The following is a 15,583-nucleotide window of genomic DNA, read 5'->3' on the forward strand; positions in this document are numbered from 1 at the left end:
GAGTGGATTGCTATTGCCTTCTCTGAAGATATCATAAACTCAAGCTAATATTCTTTAAATATTGTTCTATAGGTGTTTAGTAGGAATGGAAACAAACTATTATTTATTAGCAAAAAGCTGTGGGGTTTTTTTATGTTAAAAAGAATTGATTATATGACCTGAATGTAACATTTTCACATTTCATAGTTTTAAAATCATTCCTGCTAAATAACATCATTCAAATTTTATTTTGCTGAACCCACTGGAATCTGCTTTATTTATAAAAGCACAGTGTTCCAGTTTCAATCAGCTTTCAGTTATAGAATCTTCAGTCGTTATCTGACACAGGAGACATCCAACACTGTTTTATTTGATTTTTCCACATCATACTCAGAAAATGAAATGTATTCTGTACAAAAAAATGTTTACATAAACAAGAGAAAGAAACATTCATTTAGGGATTTACTCCTGTAGCCAAAACCAAGCCTGAAACGTTTTGGCCAAAACAGTCCACATTTCTGTAGCTGTTTGTTTGTTTTGGGTCTCTCTCCCTTCAGTTTTCTTCTGCAGTAGTTTGAAATAGCACATTTCTTGGGAGTCCTATGAAGGTTTCAAAATTTAGACAATAAAGCAAACCACTTGTTCTCATAACAGCACCGTGCCTTGCAGTGTTAGGCATCACAGTTTTAGCTGACTGAGACTTCAGGAGATCGTCAGCTGATCTCATGGTTCATATCCAATTTATAATTGCATGGTGCAACATGCATTTATGTGTTGCAAGAGTCTCACCAGAGATTGCTGTTTGGTATTTCTACCCAAGAACACCAAAGGAGCAAGACAAGTTATATTTAACCTATTATTCAAGGAGCTACTTAATTAACCACCATGATATTCCCAATTAGGTCCAGTGTGTCCACGTGAATCCCTATTGACTGGAGTCCCAAGATGGCCAACAAGCTAGTTACCTTTTAAACCAGCTCTGAGTTTCCAATAGTTTCTGTTGTGGGAAATTACATAGGAGTCAATCATTAAACAGTCAACTGGATTGTTTCAGAGAACTCTGTTACAAAATCACTTTAAAATGTGGCCATTTTGCTACCTACAAAGCCATCAGTCAATGAAGCTGTAGCTTTCTTTCTATTCTATAGCAACGTGCTTAGCTTTACATGGATAATACTAATCTCTTCTCCCCATCTCTAAAAAGCCAGAGTTATCATTCCATGAGTCTTTCAATCTGTGATATTAGAAAATCCATAGAATTCAGAGACTGAGAAATTTCCTTTGGAAACCAACATTCTGGTATGTTAGTTTTCTGGTAACAAAGTACCGCAGACTCAGTGACTTAAAACAGAAATGTACTCACTCACAGTTCTAGAGGCTGTTCATCCCCCAGGAGAGTACCTGCAGCGTTTGTTTCCTCTGAGGCTTGTGAGGGGGGCTGGTGCAGACCTCTCTCCTTGCCTTGTAGATGGGCATCCGCTCCCGCATCTTCACAGTTTCCTCTCTGCACTGTGTCTGGGTCTAAACTTCCTTTTCTTAGAAGGACAGCAGTCGTAGGAAGTCCCACCTATAAGACCTCATGTTAATTCAACTACCTCTTTCAAGACCCTGCTTTCCTGGTGGCTCAGATGGTAAAGAATCTGCCTGCAATGCAGGCGACCTGGGTTCGATCCCTGAGTCGGGAAGATCACTGGAAAAGGAAACGGCCACCCACTCCAGTATTCTGGCCTGGAGAATCCCATGGACGGAGGAGACCTGGCAGGTTACAGTCCGTGGGATCACAAAGGGACCCCGACTGAGGGACTAACACTCACACTTTCAAGACCCCATCTCCAGATATGGTTACACTCTGAAGTACCAGGGTTGGGGGAGTGGTTAAGACTTCAACGTGTGACACTTTTAGGGAAGCACAATTCTAACACCTGGAGACAAGGTTTTACGGATCTTAGCGACCGACAGCCCCTGTCTGAGTCAGTGTAGACACTGGCTCTCAGGCAGTGAGCCCCAAACGCGTCCCCAGATCGCACCGGTACTGTCTGACATGGGTCCCGGGCTTGCTTTCTCCTACTTTCACCTCTCCTCACAGGGCTGCTGAGAGCGTTCTTCCTGTGGCCAGCCTGGGAGAGCTCCCGAGGCCTTGTGCAGGGTGCAGGCTCTGCTCCCACAGCGGCCAGAGCCGCCACAGCCAAGCTCCCCACCACTGTGGTCGTCTGGGCTCCCGAAGCAGCTGGCCTGGACCCGAAGCCTCAGAGTCTTCTTGACTAACACATTCAGCTCTAGCCTCCAGCCGCTCACCACACAGAGGACCCGAGGGGTGCGGAAGAGACTCCGTTCCGCCCTCTGCAGCCTCCCGCCGCTGCACCTCAGCCCATCAGTCCTACAAAGTGTCCTCTTAGTTTCAGAGCAGGGACTCTGAGGAAGGGAAGCAAGCAACCTCCGGCACAGGAATATATTTGGGGGTGAGGGCGGGCAGTGCGGGGGGGTGGGTGGGGCACTGCTGTGCAGGCGGGGAGGAGGTGTGTGGTGTGCTTGTATGTATGGACAGTATTGATTATTTTAGCGCAAGTGTTGATTTTTCAGTCCCAGCTCTCTGATCACCTGTCTACCAACATTTACAGATGTGTTAATGTTTACGTCTGTAAGGTTTCTTAAAATTCACCATTTAATATTCCATGATTCTCTTCATCTTAACACATTTGTAAATGTTGGTAGACAGGCCAGTCATTGGGAGAACTAAAACTGAAAAATCAACTTCTGTGCTAAAATAATCAATACCGTCTATACATACAAAAACAAACACACTTTGGGCTTCCCAGGTGGCAGTGTGGTAAAGAATCTGCCAGCAGTGCAGGAGACACAGGAGACTAGGGTTTGATCCCTGGGTCAGGAGGATACCCTGGAGTAGGAAATGGCAACTTACTCTGGTATTCTTGCCTGGAAAATTCCAAGTTCAGAGGAGCCTGTCGGGCTTACAGTCCAACGGGTCCCAAAGAGTTGGACATGACTAAGTGACTGAGCATGCGTGCACACACACACACATACGCACGCAGACACACACACATTATCTTTAGAGTTTATGTGAAAAAACTGGGAGGGTAAAAGAAATATTGTGTCCAAGCTTACATAATAGTTCACAACAGATTATATTTTATAAGTCTGAGTGCTGACATATTGTCTAATGGTCTCATACTATGAGTTATAACTGTGTAAAGCGTTTCATATGAAAACACTTTTGAGTACTTGCCTAGTTCATGACATCCCGCTATAATCTCCACCCCCCTCCCCCCCCGACCTAAACTGGACGAATCTCTACCCTCCTTTCCACACTGGGTTGGACTGGAGTGGACAACTGACCCAGGCTATGCCAGTCAGAACTCCTTCCCTGGGAATCTGGAACTGAACTTGGCGATAGAAGGCAGCAGTGTGTGTGATCCTAGGCAGCGGTCGCGCTCTCCATGGCCAGCACTGTCCAATCTCGTTCCTCCCCACCTCTGGGGTCACGCCCACCCTCTGTGGGGAAAGACTTAGACATGTCCTGCTCCACTGAAATGGCTGGTCCACATGGGCAGATCAGATAGATATCCTTAAATTCTTGAATCCAGGAGGCCCCTTCTGCGCCAAGGGGATGTGATGTACTAGCTGCTGTCAGCAGAAGGACCTCTACAGGCGGCAAAGCAGCAGAGGCCAGACCTTTGTGGTCCCTGAAACAAGAACAAGCGTGGGCTCACTCCAGTGGTTACCCACGATCTGCGGGCCTGGCTGGGATCTCCCACGTGGTTCCCAGCCCTGCTGACTAAGGTACTCAGAGCTTCTCTAGGCCAGCTCTGCCTTCATCTATGTGGATCCTGGAAGGTCCTGGTCCCTCATCCCAGGCTTCACTGACCTGCCTCCCTTCTTCTGGGGGTAAGAGACAGTTATACTCAGGGTCTTATTCCTGCTTCTTTCTACTGTATTATTTTTAGGATATAAGTTCTACACCCTGCTTCCTTCAAGGTCTTTTCTTTCATTTCTCACAATCCCCTTTTTTTTTTCCAACAAAACCGACTGCATTCAAATTAAAACTTTGGCTTCTGTGCATGTCTTCATGAAGACTCTGGCTTCTTTGCAAGACTTCTGTGAAATACTCAAGGGCAATCGTCTACCGTGGGCAGGTATTCGAGAAATTACCCTGCAGGTGAGGCACTTTGGCGCCTGGCTGTGCTGACTCTTACGGTGGCCCCACCGCCACACTGGGAGTCTGCGGCTGACCACCACGGATGCGCTCACCCCGTGCTGCTGTGCCAGGCCCGCTCGATCCAGATCTCTACGCTGCCCACGACGCCAAGGCCAAGTTCCTACTGCCCTCTAGGCTCCTGCGGCACCAGAATGAACCGTGCTTCACCGTCAAGAGGCTCAATACACTCTTCCGTATTTTCTTTCCCATTATTTCAGTATGTTGAATACAGGATAGTGAATTCCCTGTACATTAGGACCCTGCTGTTTATCCATTCTATATATGTGTTAGTCGCTCAGTCGTGTCTGACTCTCTGCGATCCTATGGACTATAACCCACCAGGCTCCTCTGTCCATGGGATTCTCCAGGCAATACTGGAGTGGGTTGCCATTTCCCTCTCCACTATTCTATATATGAAGGTGAAAGTGAAAGCGAAGTTGCTCAGTCGTGTCTGACTCTTTGCGACCCTGTGGACTGTAGCCCACCAGGCTCCTCCATCCATGGGATTCTTCAGGTCCATGGGATTCTTCAGGCAAGAGTACTGGAGTGGGTTGCCATTTCCTTCTCCAGGGGATCTTCCTGACCCAGGGATTGAACCCAGGTCTCCTGCATTGCGGGCAGATGCTTTAACCTCTGAGCCACCAGGGAAGCCCATTCTATATATTAAGAGCTTGCTAATACCAAACTCCCAATCCACCTTCCTCCTATTCCCTCTCCCCCTTGGCAGCCACGAGCCTGTTCTCTTGTCAGTCAATGCCCTCATTTGGTTGCAAAGCCTCCTCATCCAAACCTGCCTGAAGAAAAACTCCTTGGGGAAAGGGGGAGAAAGACAGAATGTACAGGAAACTTCTGCATCTTCCTCTCCATTTTCCGAAGAATCTTAAACTACTCTAAAATGTGAAGTCTTACCAAAAAGAGTTTCAGCTTCCAGAGCTACTGTTTCTGACCAAAACAAGCTTATTTTGTGGGGTGGGAGGGAGGAAAGCAAGCAAGCATGGACTGTCTTTGCATACTGTCTGGAACTTTCTTAATTCTCTTTGAGGCAGTGTGGATGGCTCTGGAGGAGCAGAAGTACAAAACAGAAACACAAATTCATATTTCAATCACCTCCGAAGTGGGTAAACTCACTATTCTTGGAGGTCATATTCCACTTTGTGAATGAGGCAACAGGAAAAAGCCCATTGGCAGGGATGGTAAGAAAGCGTACTTACAAAGAGAAGCAGAGAGGACAGCTGAGGAGAGGAGTATGTGGGCTCCTGATATTCATCAGTTTCCCAGTTCCTGCCCAGTTAGAACTACCCTTTCACCCTCATATTCTTAAACATCACTGTATTTCTAAAATAAACTTCTAATTTTCCTTAAGCTAGCTCATATGAGCTTACATATTTAGCAACCAGAACAGTGATAACAAATACAGTTTTATAGTTTCCAAGTTAATCTACATTTTTCTGCCTTAAAATTTTTAAAAACATTAATAGGTAGTTAAATGGTCCTACAGTTTTTGTTAGGAGAGTCTGTATTATTTCTGCAACTCTAACATTTTCTTGATGAAGATTTCAGAATGTGGTTGTAACATAAAACCTCAAGTGTTGGTAGCCATCTGAAAACAGATACAGACATACCAGACTAGCTCCTCGATGTTAACGGGTAGCTGTGGGCTATGGGTGTCTTCTCCAGATAAAGGCTCCCTCTGAACGTGAGGGAGACTGGACCTTGGGAGCAAGTGACAGTGGTCCATCCGCAGTTGCTATCAAATGCTCCTGGTGTTGACCCCTTCGCCTTGATCTGAGGTCTGCCATAGGCTAGGTAAGCTTTCCCGATGGCTCAGGGGTAAAGAATGGCCTGCAGTGCAGGAGACAGGGATTCCACTCCCGGATCAGGAAGATCCCCTGTAGGAGGAAGTGGCAACCCGCTCCAGGATTCTTGTCTGGGAAACTCCATGGACAGAGGAACCTGGTGGGCTACAGTCCATGGGGTTTCGAAAGAGTTGGACACAACTTAGCAACTAAACAGGAATACCAAATATGCTAGGTATAAAAGCCAATTCCTTTACCTACCATTTTCACTCTTCCTAACACCTTCTTTTTAGGGACGCCTAAGGGAAATTTTGCTCTCATGACTCTCCTCCCTTAAGCTGCTAAGTCACTTCAGTCATGTCCGACTCTGTGCGACCCCACAGACGGCAGCCCACCAGGCTCCCCCGTCCCTGGGATTCTCCAGGCAAGAACACTGGAGTGGGTTGCCATTTCCTTCTCCAATGCATGAAAGTGAAAAGCGAAAGTGAAGTTGATCAGTCGTGTCCGAGTCTTAGCGACCCCATGGACTGCAGCCCACCAGGCTCCTCCATCCAAGGGATTTTCTAGGCAAGAGTACTGGAGTGGGGTGCCATTGCCTTCTCTGCCTCCCTTAAGCTGGAGCAACCAAATCTCCCTGGGGGGAATTTGAGCATTCAAGACTCCATCAATCTTGATAGGGGTCTGGGTGGAAAGTCTTTGGTGCGGTTAGCTGGCCATGAGTATTCTGAAGCAGACACTGATAGTGGGACAGATAAAGTAGATGTGCAGAGGGAAGGGGAAACTAGGAAACATTTAGCGTCTCTGAGAGGCTGGAAACAAACAAATTCACTTCTGAACCCTCAGCTTCCTGGCCACGGTCCCTCCTGAGCCGGCACTGATCCTGTCCAGGATTCCTTGGGATATACTTGTAATCTTCAAAAAGCTTCCCTATGTGCTTACACTGATTTGAATGGGCTGTTCTGCAGTCAACCAAGAGCTTACTGTAGTCGTTACATAACTGATAGAGAAGGTGGTCTGTCGCCCATTCACCTGATTCTCAGAACAGGTAATATATAAAAAAGAACATAATCCAAGTTTGTTTATTGCCTTTGCATGTATCTTTTCAAGCAAAGAGAAGTTCTTCAATTTCTTCAATTTCTTTTTAATATGAACAGATTTAAGAACTTGTTATATAAAGTGCCATTGTATTTTAGTTGCTGGCCTAGATGTGTGAGCCAAAAATGATCTTTGCTTAAGATATGGGATGACAGATTCAGGAGTTCCCATTTTAAATAATATTGAGGACTTCAGATCCTTTTCTTCACAAATTTCAACTACTTATGGAGTGGTTGTGCCAGAAATCTCCTACCATCTGTAGGATCCAGGCTGAACTCTAATGAATAAAAAAGCTAACTGAAAATGGAATGCTATCTTTGCCCAAAATAGACATTGACATCTTGGTCAGAGCTTTCCTAGACAATTAAATCTAGAAGAGACCAACGAGGTTAGGGATTCCTAACCTGGAGTCCATTCTGTATTAGGTTAGACCGTGTTGTTGTTCAGTCGCTCAGTCGTGTCCGACTCTTTGCCACCCCATAGACTGCAGCACTCCAGGCCTCCCTGTCCATCACCAACTCCCAGAGTTTGCTCAAACTCACGTCCATCGAGTCGGTGATGCTATCCAGACATCTCATCCTCTGTCGTCCCCTTCTCCTCCTGCCCCCAATCCCTCCCAGCATCAGGGTCTTTTCCAATGAGTCAACTCTTCGCATCAGGTTGGCAAAGTATTGGAGCTTCAGCTTCAGCATCAGTCCTTCCAAAGAACACCCAGGACTGATCTCCTTTAGGATAGACTGGTTGGATCTCCTTGCAGTCCGAGGGACACTCAAGAGTCTTCTCCAACACCACAGTTCAAAAGCATCAATTCTTCAGTGCTCAGCTTTCTTTCATGGTCCAGCTCTCACATCCATACGTGACCACTGGAAAAACCATAGCTTTGACTAGATGGATCTTTGTTGGCAAAGTAACATCTCTGCTTTTAAATATGCTGTCTAGGTTTGTCTAAGCTTTGAGTCCACTGAAATTTATGCGAAGGTTAAGGCCTGGGTGCATTATGAGAAGAGGAGCAATACACTTAATCATATTATCAGAAGGATATGTGGCACAAAGAATTAACAACCCACGGAAGCCCAACTCTCTTTTCACAGAAGAGGAAATCAGGGTACAGCAAAGGTGTTCCCCAAATGATCTGACAAGTCACACAGTAAGACATTAGCCAAGTCCAGGACTGGAGTCCAGCATCCCTAACCTTACTCAGTGTTCCCTTGCTTCGTGACAGACCCTCCCAGGAGTTAGAATAAAGGCCTTTTTAATCGGCTTGCAACAAATAAGCAAAGAAGTATATTCTGTAATGGAAAGAAAGTTTGCAGACCCTAATAATTTTTTCCTCAGTAAATATTAGCAATAACTTAAAAACATCATCAGGATAGTCTCCTGGATTCCTGAGGACACTCATGGAATCACAGAAGGCAATGTCTGTACTGTATATAAGTCTGTGACTATTTTAGCGCTCTCCTGTGTCCTCTATATGCAATAATTCCACCGCAGCCCTGGGGTCTGGAGAGCATCTCATGATCCGCTTCTTACAAGTGAGAAACTAAAGGTCAAAGGGCTTTAACGACTTGTTTGAATGTTTCGCTGCCTGAAGGTAAAACCATATATAACAGAGACTCTCTGACCCTCAGTCCTTATCTGTAGCGCTCGGCGTCGAAGTACCAAACTGTACTTCTCTGGATGATGGAATGCAGCTATAGATGTGGAGATATGAGTGACTTGGTGGCAAATAAATGCTAGATGAGTCAGAACTCAAATTCACGTTTCCTGAATTTTCTCTGGCCACTAACAGCACAGAGTTCTCTGTTTTGTTTGGGGAAGTACTAAAAATCTCGCCTAGCGGAGAGGCAGGGTGTTGCAGGAGAGCCTCGGACTAGGGAGACGGGCCCAGGGAACACCAAACACACTCTTCTGCTGTGAAGTTTGGTGTTCCCGATCAGGTGTTGTGGGACTCTACCTCAACCTTTCTTCTTTTAATTAAAAAAAAAAAAAGAAGCATTTAGCTGCATTGGGTCTCAGCTGTGGCATGTGGGATCTTCACTGCTTCCTCACTGTGGTGCAGGGACTCTCTCTAGTTGAGGTGCAGAGCTCAGTTGCTCCACAGCACGTGGTATCATAGTTCCCAGACCAGAGATCAGATCCACGTCCCCCGAAGTGCAGGGCCGATTCTTAATCACTGAACCACCGGGGAAGTCCCTCTACTTCAGCCTTTTGAGATGCAGGCTGTGACAGGGGTTGGGCTGAGCGTAAGTGATCTAGAGTACACTGATTTCTGGCTTGCACAGTGAGTGCGATTTCAAACAGCCCCAAGTAAAGCCGTCTAGCCTGTGATGAGGCAGAAATGTGGTGTCTGTTCAGACCTTATGTTTGAACGAAAGATCCCATAAATCAAGGTCACTACTAATTTTCATACTCGATTACTTTTATCAGTGTGTTGTTTTACTTTGGTGAATCGCACTGAACAGTTGCATCAGTTCTCCCCCTCCCCCCCAATTACCCTGTTGGGTACCACTCTCTTAAAAGGTTAACAAAGTCCTATTTAACAATCAAATCCAACAGCCTGTTCTCGTCCTACTTGACTCTCACCTACTTTGACATGACTGCTGACCTCCTCTGTAGCTTCCTGGATGAATTAATTCTCTCTCTGCTTCTCTAACTGCCCTTTCTTCCACATCTGGCAGCTCTTCTCCGTGTTTCTTCCCACCTGCTCCGTGTATTTCCCAGGACTCTAAGTCTCTCCTATTTCCGTGCTCTCTCCCTCTGATAGCTTCAACCACCATTTATGAGACACCGGTTTAACGCCCAGATACATGAACCCTGTCTTGATCGGAGCTTCAGACTTTCCTGATCCCGAGACTTTGTTTCCACTCAAAATAGCTCCACTAAGAAAAACGACCGAATGATCTCTGTTCGTCTCCAAGGCAAACCATTCAATATCACAGTAATCCAAGTCTAGGCCCCAACCAGCAACGCTGAAGAAGCTGAAGCTGAACGGTTCTATGAAGACCTGCAAGACCTTTTAGTACTAACACCCAAAAAAGATGTCCTTTTCATTATAGGGGACTGGAATGCAAAAGTAGGAAGTCAAGAAACACCTGGAGTAACAGGCAAATTTGGCCTTGGAATACAGAATGAAGCAGGGCAAAGACTAATAGAGTTCTGCCAAGAGAACGCACTGGTCATAGCAAACACCCTCTTCCAACAACACAAGAGAAGCCTCTACACATAGACATCACCAGATGATCAACAATGAAATCAGATTGATTATATTCTCTGCAGCCAAAGATGGAGAAGCTCTATTCAGTCAACAAAAATAAGAACAGGAGCTGACTGTGGCTCAGATCATGAACTTCTTATTACCAAATTCAGACTGAAATTGAAGAAAGTATGGAAAACCACTAGACCATTCAGGGATGACCTAAATCAAATCCCTTATGATTATACAGTGGAAATGAGAAATAGATTTAAGGGCCTAGATCTGATAGATAGAGTGCCTGATGAACTATGGAATGAGGTTCGTGATACTGTACAGGAGACAGGAATCAAGATCATCCCCATGGAAAAGAAATGCAAAAAAGCAAAATGGCTGTCTGGGGAAGCCTTACAAATAGCTGTGAAAAGAAGAGAAGTGAAAAGCCAAGGAGAAAAGGAAAGATATAAGCATCTTAATGCAGAGTTCCAAAGAATAGCAAGAAGAGATAAGAGAGCCTTCTTCAGCAATCAATGCAAAGAAATAGAAGAAAACAACAGAATGGGAAAGACTAGAGATCTCTTTAAGAAAATTAGAGATACCAAGGGAACATTTCATGCAAAGATGGGCTCGATAAAGGACAGAAATGGTATGGACCTAACGAAGCAGAAGATATCAAGAAGAGGTGGCAAGAATACACAGAATTGTACAAAAAGGATCTTCACGACCCGGATAATGGTGTGATCACTCATCTAGAGCCAGACATCCTGGAATGTGAAGTCAAGTGGGCCTTAGAAAGCATCACTACGAACAAAGCTAGTGGAGGTGATGGAATTCCAGTTGAGCTATTTCAAATCCTGAAAGATGATGCTGTGAAAGTGCTGCACTCAATATGCCAGCAAATTTGGAAAACTCAGCAGTGGCCACAGGACTGGAAAAGGTCAGTTTTCATTCCAATCCCAAAGAAAGGCAATGCCAAAGAATGCTCAAACTACTGCACACCTGCACTCAATCTCACAGGCTAGTAAAGTAATGCTCAAAATTCCCCAAGCCAGGCTTCAGCAATACGTGAACTGTGAACTTCCTGATGTTCAAGCTGGTTTTAGAAAAGGCAGAGGAACCAGGGATCAAATTGCCAACATTCCCTGGATCATGGAAAAAGCAAGAGAGTTCCAGAAAAACATCTATTTCTGCTTTATTGACTATGCCAAAGCCTTTGATTGTGTGGATCACAATAAACTGTGGAAAATTCTGAAAGAGATGGAATACCAGACCACCTAACCTGCCTCTTGAGAAATCTGTATGCAGGTCAGGAAACAAAAGTTAGAACTGGACATGGAACAACAGACTGGTTCCAAATAGGAAAAGGAGTACGTCAAGGCTGTATATGGTCACCCTGCTTATTTAACTTAAATGCAGAGTACATCATGAGAAACACTGGACTGGAAGAAACACAAGCTGGAATCAAGATTGCCGGGAGAAATATCAATAACCTCTGATATGCAGATAACACCACCCTTATGGCAGAAAGTGAAGAGGAACTAAAAAGCCTCTTGATGAAAGTGAAAGAGGAGAGTGAAAAAGTTGGCTTAAAGCTCAACATTCAGAAAACGAAGATCATGGCATCCGGTCCCATCACTTCATGGGAAATAGACGGGGAAACAGTGGAAACAGTGTCAGACTTTATTTTTTGGGGCTCCAAAATCACTGCAGATGGTGACTGCAGCCATGAAATTAAAAGACACTTACCCCTTGGAGGAAAATTTATGACCAACCTAGAAAGCATATTCAAAAGCCAAGACATTACTTTGCCGACTAAGGTCCGTCTAGTCAAGGCTATGGTTTTTCCAGTAGTCATGTTTGGATGTGAGTTGGACTGTGAAGAAGGCTGAGCACTGAAGAATTGATGCTTTTGAACTGTGGTGTTGGAGAAGACTGTTGAGAGTCCCTTGGCCTGCAAGGAGATCCAACCAGTCCATTCTGAAGGAGATCCGCCCTGGGATTTCTTTGGAAGGAATGATGCTAAAGCTGAAACTCCAGTACTTTGGCCACCTCATGCGAAGAGTTGACTCATTGGAAAAGACTCTGATGCTGGGAGGGATTGGGGGCAGGAGGAGAAGGGGAGGACAGAGGATGAGATGGCTGGATGGCATCACGGACTCGATGGACGTGAGTCTGAGTGAACTCCGGGAGTTAGTGATGGACAGGAAGGCCTGGCGTGCTGGGATTCATGGGGTCGCAGAGTCGGACACGACTGAGCGACTGAACTGAAGACAAAACTGAGGGCCTGTCAAACTCAGTGTGTCTGGCAGAGCTCATGGCCTGCCTCCCCACCCCGCCCCCGCCAGCAGCCTCCAAGATGGCTGGCACCCATACCCATTCCTGGTACAGAAGCCCTGGAGTGAAGGCAGAGGATGGGTCTGGATGTGAGCTGTTTGTAATTCTCTTATTCTTTGAGTTTGTTCTGAATAATGTCATCTGTTTAGTATTATAAATGTTTGAAGTTCAGGAGCCACACCTTAATTTGTTCTTATAGTCACCTTATTCTCAGACGCCATGACTAAAACATGTTCATGATAATTTTTGCCTTATTTAGAAAACCCTGGAGTTTTAAGAAAATACTTAACAAAACACATGATTTCTCTGAAGACTGTCCATTTAAGAAACAAAGTATGTAATGGACTTTTGGACTCAGAGGGAGAGGGAGAGGGTGGGATGATTTGGGAGAATGGCATTGTAACATGTATACCATCATGTAAGAATCGAATCGCTAGTCTATGTCTGATGCAGGATACAGCATGCTTGGGGCTGGTGCACGGTAATGACCCAGAGAGATGTTATGGGGAGGGAGGTGGGAGGGGGGTTCATGTTTGGGAACGCATGTACACCCGTGATGGATTCATGTCAATGTATGGCAAAACCAATACAGTATTGTAAAGTAAAATAAAGTAAAAATAAAAATTAAAAAAAAGAGAAAGAAACAAAGTACGGAGAAGGAAATGGCAACCCAGTCCAATATCCTTGCCTGGAGAATCCCATGGACAGAGGAGCCTGGTGGGCTAGTCTATGGGGTCGCAAAGTGTCAGACATGACTGAGCGCCTAAACAACAACAGTAAACCTGGGTGCTGTCTGCTTTAACTTGTTTCAGAATTTTCCATAATAAAACTTTAAAAACAAACAAAAAAAGAAACAAAGTAACAATCTTTATATTTGAGGGTGTCAGTTCCTTGCTGCTTCTTTCCTCAGCCTTCTTTGTCTCACCGGAGCCCTCACATCGGTCCACATAAAGGAGCTGGAGGCAACTTTGGGGTTTTAAATGCACAGAGCTTTTCTTTCCTTAAGGACAGAAACCAAAGCAGAAACAATTGTCACCTGCAAATTAATTCCTTCTCAAGGTATCAATGAGCTTCCAAACCTCTCAACGTAGTTTTCCTTTCATAAAAAGAGGAAATCAGTGCAACTGTGCTGGTTTGTGGAAAGGGATTAATTAGGTCACAACTGTAATGATAGTGTGCAAGCTTTCAATAAAGGTGTTACTTCCAGAATTTTTCCACTCAGTCCAGGAAAGGAGAATAAAATAGATATCTATATCTATATATAACACAAGTGAATGGTTTTTAAAAACTCTTAGGAATTGGAATCAAGTATCTGGTTTTATCAGTGATAGGTCTATCTCACCAGTCAAGCTGTCTTCTCACTGACAACAATCAGAAAGATGTGCTCCAACTTGAGAATTAGCTGATGCATGCAGAAGTTCCATCAATCATTGTACGAGCATGTTCTGATAGAATGGCTGGCTGAATTCAGAAAGGAAGATGACCCTGTCCATTTTAACTGCTGATGGAAAACATCCTCACATTATGCTGTCAGAGACTTAAGGGTAGAAAGTGTGCTGTACCTCTTCTTTAGAATTGTAACTAAAATGATGAGATGTCGGAGGGCTTACAGTATAAGAACATGCCACCAAAAAAACATCACTTTGTCTTCTGGGAAGGCTACTAAATAACAGGGTATGGGGCTAGACCACAGATGTCTGGTTTAACAGTTCACAGTTGAGGATGGTATGGAGTCTCAGAAAACTATAAAATCCTCAGCTGAGCCAGTTACCGGTAAGATTCCACCTACGTGCGCACTACTTAAATATCTTCCTACATACTTGAGCCTAAATGACCTGTCAGCAGAGGGTGTCTCTGACAGTTGCAAGAGAATGGCCTTACTTGCTTAGGATTGTGTGTGGGTGTTGAACATGGCACTTTTAAGCATAAATTTATGAGGTGCAAACTTTTAATGCAAAGATGACTCATAAAGTTTCAGAATGTGTAAATACGAAGCACAATCTAACTTATACCGTCACTGGTGCTCACCCACAGTAAAACTAGCCTTGGTAGATTACCAAATTGTTTGGACTACCAGGAAATTGACAAAAACCTGTCACTCTTAATAGGCTGATGAGAAAAATTCTTGGGTTGATTGTTAACACTTGCATGGTGGTATCATCTTGAACCAGTGTTACACGTACTTAATCTGCATTTTGCAATATTATGTTTGATGGCAGCATTCAATTAACTCTATTTCTGATATTGTGAAGAAATCAATTCTTTTGAGAACCTACACTGGAAAACTTAAATAGACAGCAATTATATAGTAGAGTAAAAAATTCGAGGTAACTTCTCACTTAAGTGTCTGGAATCAGGCAGTAAGAATAAAAGAGAAAAAGGATAACTAAACATTTGATCTGAATGTTGCGGTGAAACTAAGATCAGTATCTTTTGTAATTCATTTGTGATGCTCCTGGAGAGTTTTGTACAGTTGCTACAAAAATGTCATAAAAATTTCCCCTAATTAAGATGAATTGGTAAAAACTACACCTTTAACCTTATTGGGAGTAATACTTGGAAGCAGATTGTTTAGCTGTCAGAAAAATAACCTTGGAAACTGTGATCAAACAGACACAACCAGGAGACCTAGAATTCAACAGGATATTGTTTTAATGATTCAAAATTGTGGCCCTCAGAAGACAGGAGGAGTATGAAAGAAAATATAAGGGATTTTTAAACCAATTTTGTAAATGGAACCAACGGATTATTCATAGTTCCCTAAAAATTGCTAAACTTACAGATAGAAAAAAATTTATAAGGTAAACTTAAAAACTTAAAACACAGTAAGTTTTTAGATTCTAACTTTAATAAGTTGATAATGAATTTACAAAATAAATTTCTGATTAGCTTTTTCTGCACAAAAAATTTAAAACACCATAGAGGTGGTTTTTTCTTTTTAAAAATTCTTTCATAGGTCAGTAGAAACAGAGGCCA

The sequence above is a fragment of the Capricornis sumatraensis genome, chromosome 3 (assembly GCF_032405125.1).
Source record: "Capricornis sumatraensis isolate serow.1 chromosome 3, serow.2, whole genome shotgun sequence".
Taxonomy (NCBI): Eukaryota; Metazoa; Chordata; class Mammalia; order Artiodactyla; family Bovidae; genus Capricornis; species Capricornis sumatraensis.